Below are 6,360 nucleotides of genomic sequence, written 5' to 3'. Positions count from 1 at the left end.
TATCACTATCTATCTTTTGGCCAATTAAAATGAAAAAAGAAAACAAGGAATATTTCAAATATTTTTTAAATTTTTGAGTCAAATCTTGCAGACTGTGATGCAGTACTGCACTCTGGTCTGGTTAACTTTGTGCCAGTGCCATGTCCAGAAAATGAGCAGTGGGTCATTCTGTGTGTATCTGTGCCAATAGTACTGCATGAAATATTACTGTTTCTCTGAAGCTGAAAAAAGGGCTGAAAGTTCTTCATCTGCTCCATAGTTAACCTTCATCTTAGCTATATAAGTAACGTTAATCTTCAAAAACTACTTGTACTACTAATGAAAAGCACTGTATCTGTTGAAGTATCTGAAAAATATCAACTGATTCCTGTTTTTTTAAACCATGTATTCTCTCTGACTTCAAACAATGTATTTCAGGGAATTAAAGCTGCACTGAACAATGGGGTTTTTATACAGTAAATATACAGTGTGTCTGTATATTGTGGTGAGCAACAGAGCCACCGGTTCACAGAGCAATTTATTTTTAAGTAGAAAATATATGGCTTGACTTTGTGACTCTGCATGAGTTCACGGAGTAGTTTATAAAATTGGAATATAAACCACAGCTATTTTTCCCTGAAACACAGTAACAGTCGTTGGTTCCTCGCCCCTGAACCCTTACCCACACAGGCCTTCATTTATCAGTGAACTATATTTGTTAATTGAATTGGAACTGAGAGCTTGATAAAAAAAGCTGTGGTTCCAACCGTGTGGCCCAGGCTAAGTGCAGGTCCCCAGGTTGTAGATCGTTTACTTTAAACAAAGCTTATTGTTTTCTGTTTCCGACTGTACGCCTCGGACTCTTTTCCTTCGGCACGGTTCCCGTTTGCCTTTCTCTCACTGTTTACTGCCGTCTCACTGGAACAATAAGGATCAAAGTGTGGCTGAGTCCAAAAAGCCCTGCTCTTTCATTTATGGACTATGAGACGAGCTCCTTCTTCCCTCGCTGTACTGTTACTTGTGTTTTTTCTCTCTCTCTCTCTCTCTCTCTTTCTCTCTCTTTCTCTCTCACACACACGCATGCACACACAGGCTTCTACAGGCAATATTAGCTGATGGCATTCTGTCTAGAAGTGTGTAATACACTGGAGACCTGCTCTGACTGTCCCCAGCTGTCTCTATGAATTAGTAACACTGAGCTCCTCTAATGCTATCCGATCACAGTCCCAGAAACGGCGACATCTGTGCACATCTGCCTACATCACTACGAGTCCTTGAACCTAGCAGGAATTTGCCCCAAGGACACAAGCAACTGCCAGACAACCTGTAGGGGCGCTGTCAGGTTTAACCTGCACAGAGGAGCATGTGTCCTCTTATTTACTCGTCCTGCCAGCTGCCGAGTGCAGGGCAGAGAGGAGACAGTCTCAGTGTGTTCAGGTGAAGTCGGGAGCTGTCGACTGCCCCCCCCCCACCTGACTGTCACTTCACCCCTCAGCTCTGCCACGGCTCCTGCTCGTCACTCTTTAAACAATCCCTTCCATCTCCGTTTCCTATTTTAGTTTCCATATGTTTGTTTATTCTGCCTTCACTTTCTCACCCTGTGCAGCTCACCCCCCCATACCCTCCCTCCACCCCCCCTTCAGTGTTTTTGCTTCTTTTGGTACGCAAACAGAAGCATTGCCAAGAACAGCTCTCTTGGCCTGCTTTGGGATTTGCATATGTAAATGAGAACCAGCGTTGCTTGTAGATCTGCAATTAAGCAAACAGCCGAAGCTCACCAACAGTCAGTTCTTATTACTTTACCAATAATAGTTTCCCGTGTGCTGATTTATACCGCTAACCCCATTACTGTCTCTCTCCTGCTGTTACGCAGTTGGTTGAACGTCCTGGGCCGAGCTAAAATCTTTCATTTGTGGAGAAGACAGAATAAATCCAGTGTATTTATCACTTACACTTTACAAAACATGAGTCATGCCTCGTGGTACGGCCACGAGATCTACCGTGCGTGGTTGTGGTGAAGCACTATAGGACCACAATGTTAATCAACACAGCACACCAGACACTGTGGCTCCATTTGTTGTCCATTTTGTCACTAACGCTCTGTTTTGTCCTTTGTTTTTTTCCCTGCGTCTATTGCTCAGTAATCAGTAACCCCTTACTCTCGTGAAGCTTTTACTTAAGAATAAATGGATGGAGAATGTTGTCCTTATTTCACGGCCTGGCTTAGAAACACCAGGCAGCTGAAGGATTTAAGGATTCAAAATTCATTTTATTCTCATGCTATTCAGAATTTACATGCAAAAAGCAGAAAAATAATCACTGAAGTCGGGCAACGAGCATTAATAAAAACAGGCAAAAGCATGAATAATGTCTAAAAGGAAAAATTTAGGAAATGAACTCTGAAAGGAGAGATTTAGAGAGAGAAGAAAAACAAGCTGATGATACTAAACTAAAACACTATAAAACTGAAAACACAGCCGCAGTGTAACCGGCAGCTAGAACCAGTACCAGCAACTGAATAATGTGGATGAAATGTCCAAAACAACCGCAGTGTAGAAAAATGCATATATGAGTAAAAAATAAATATCCAGTATCATTATGTCAATAAGTGTTGGTTAAAACAAACCAGAGCAGATGATCTATGTTGAAAAACTGTAATAAAAGAATCATTGTATTTGTTGCAGACAAAGTTTAAAGTTTAATTTAATCTGTCATTTTCATGGACATCACAGTTCATCAACGTCCAATGAAAAAGTTCCATCTATGACCTCATGGAGGACTATGTCACATGCTGTAATCATATTTTACTGCAGTGCAGTTCTCCATTCTTTATGAACTCACCTCATCAATCAGTGTCTGTTGTTGATATTGTTTACTCTTTTTATTCTCTTTCTGTTTCTGGAGAACCTCTTGAAGACCTCCGCCACCCGCTGGTTGTGAACATTCACAGCAGGACGTGGATAAATAATAATATTGTCACATTTGCTAAACGAACCATTTTCAAATCTGATTAGGGCTAATGTCATGAGACAGAGTGTGTTAGTACAACACTGATGTCCTGATGAGCACCAGTCAAACAATGTGTTTGGATGTTTGCTGGAATAGAACATGAGATAATTAAGGATTATGATGATGATGATAAAAGCAACACTGTGTAGCACTGCAGTATTTGTCTCTCACCATGGACCATTACATCACATTTGTGATGTGATTGCCCTCTGTCACAGCACAGGCAATGGAAATTTAAAAAACAGATGTGTCCAAAACTTTATAAAAGTGATTAAAGTACACGAAAAATAATCAGAATGAACTAGAAACGAGGCTGGTAAATGACAAAAAATGAAACTGAGATCAGCATCACTGGCCAACTGGACATAAGCAGGTCTGTTTAAAACCAACTTCTGTTGAGAACTTTGTGTTTGTTGATTTGAGGTTACGTGTGTGAGGTGAGTGAAGGTTCTCCAACATCTGCTCCCAACTGGAGAGCTCGTCTACAGAAGGAATTTGAAGAAGTATTCTGTTTGGTGCTTGGAATGTGGTTAAAAAGCAATCGAGGTCACGCCTTCCCCACTGGATCAGTTCTTTGGGTTCAAGTCTTGTTAATCTAATAAAAAGAAAAACTGGAAGATGGAAAATGATACAATAGATAAGGAGCCGATAATGAAAGTTAAAATTATTTATTATTTTTTAAAAACTGATGCCCAAACAAAAGTCGGACCAGGGCCTCCATACTGTATATATTGTATACATATCATACTGGGACACATGCTGGGGATATATACATATATACACTATATATGTTTTTTATATATGTTTATATATATGTATGTTTATATATATATATATATGTATGTATATATATATATATGTTTATATATATATATATATGTATGTATATATATATATATGTTTATATATATATATATATGTATGTATATATATATATATGTTTATATATATATATATATGTATGTATATATATATATATGTTTATATATATATATATATGTATGTATATATATATATATGTTTATATATATGTATGTTTATATATATGTATGTTTATATATATGTATGTTTATATATATGTATATATGTATGTTTATATATATGTATGTTTATATATATATATATATGTATGTATATATATATATATGTTTATATATATGTATATATGTATGTTTATATATATATATATATGTATGTATATATATATATATGTTTATATATATATATATATATAACCTACAGTTTGATAACCCATCTTAAAATAATTTCAATTATTTAAAAGTAATCTTACAAATGCTCTGCAACCTGAACTATTTCAAATCAATACCTGGGCTCCTGGTTGGTATCATGGCTGGGATGTAGCTCTATTTTTAGGAGTGTTTTTGGAGAAGCTGGGGATGTTGCCGGGCTTTGAACATCTGTTGTCCACACACTGTCCCCCTGATCAGCACTCCGTCCCACTCTGGTCTATCATTAAATAATTACCTGGAACCATTAATCTTAATGTGTGGTTCTGTAGGAGGTTCTTGTTATCCATTCACGGCTCATTTACTCCAGATGACATTTTGACCTAAACAGTTTGTCTAACAGTCTGCATCTTTAGGTAAGTAAACAACAAGGATGCAGAAAACTTCAATGAGGAAAAAAAAAAGGTGATGAAACTAGATTTTGTTCACGCTGATAAATGAGTCCTGGAAACTCAGAGCTGTTGGCTGTTACAGTAGCAGGCGCTCTCCACTAATGTGAAACAGGAACAGATCTTTTAAAGTCACGGGGAACATTCAGGATTGGCTTTCTGCCGTTGTACATCACTGCCCTCGCATTGATAGGGGTTTTATGAGACTTAATTAAAAAGTCAATGGCATCTTTAATGGCCGCAGCGCTGGTTGTTTTTCTGTTTTTAAAACACAGGTTGGCTAATGAGCAGAGGCAGTCCAATTTGGGCTTGGAGGACTGGAGTTGTGTAAGGTCAGCCTGCCCCAACTATGTCAGAGGAACCACACACGTACTGGAGAAGTCTGTGTGCTACAGCTGCACTGAGCTCTCGCTGCTGGTTAGTGAGCGTCTACACACACAATGACAAAGTGCTTAAATGAAAAGACAAATGAAGTGTCTGTGCTCCGTCTGATCCTCGTGACTCAGACGGCGTTTTTTTTTCTTTTTTTTTCTTCTGACATTTGATTTCATGTCCTTGTTTAGCTTTTGAATGAGAAGCTGAGTAGAAGTGCAACATGTCTGAAAGGAAGCCAAGCATGTCAGAGCCTTGAAAGACAGCCAGTGTCCTTTCTGTCTCATAAAGCACTCCAGCTGAAGTTAATGACTGCGGTTTTAAAGACACAGATGAAGGCCTCTTTGAAGTAAATGTAATGGAATATGGTTGTGCTTTTTATTATCATTTGTAGTTTAAAGTGGTGTTGGAAGACACTTGCCAAATATTTCATTCTTCACACTGTGTGCTCAGTTTATTGGCAGTCTTTTCCTCATTAAAAAAACTTTTACTTTAGTTTTTTTAGCATTTAACAGCCAGTACTGGTACTATTTAATTAACAAAATACATCTGCATGTACTGTAATGGAGTGGACAAGAATATATTTGGAGATAAAATTAATTATTTTATTGCTGTAATTGCAATTGTACATTATCACCAGGCTAGAGTCTTTGTATATATATTTTTACATTTTTTTAAATCTATTGTCCCCTGTCTTATTTATTTATTTATTTTAGGAGAATATATACTCTTTTAGAGAAAAGTTTTTCTGAAAACGCTTTTCTTTACTTTTTTTCTGCTTTATTTAGTTTTCTCTGTAAAGCAAATATTTTTTCAAGAAATTCCCTTTTATAATGTATACTGTAGTTTACCAGTGATATTTGAAATTGATTTAGACTGACTATATATATATAAATGGCTATGGCTAATAGCCATTTATACATAAATGGCTAATTATTTATAGTAATCTTTTAAAATATGAGAAATGTAAACAAAAAAATAGTATACACCCTAAAAAAAAAGAAAAAGAAAAAAAAACATGTTAACATATTCCGCTCTTTACGCTTTCACCATCAGGAAAAAAAAGGTGAATTGATGGTCTTAAAATGTTACTGATGTCCAGTAGTCTGGAGCCGGTCTCTTTAGATCATTGTAAGTATTATTTGCCTGTATAAAGAGACAAACAACTGCAGTGATATTTTTATGCCTCTCAATCTGAATGAAAGCCGACCTCTAGCTGCACAGCAACAAACCTTTCCTGTAGTAGAGCTGTGATAAAATATAAATCAGCAAAATTGGTGAAATTTAGTTTAAAGTCAGCTTTAAATAAATTAGATCACTTTTTTTAATAAAACATAATTTGAATATTGGTTAGTTATCATGGG

Source organism: Cynoglossus semilaevis, chromosome 17 (assembly GCF_000523025.1).
Source record: "Cynoglossus semilaevis isolate Cse_v1.0 chromosome 17, Cse_v1.0, whole genome shotgun sequence".
Taxonomy (NCBI): Eukaryota; Metazoa; Chordata; class Actinopteri; order Pleuronectiformes; family Cynoglossidae; genus Cynoglossus; species Cynoglossus semilaevis.
Note: the sequence above shows the minus strand (reverse complement) of the source record.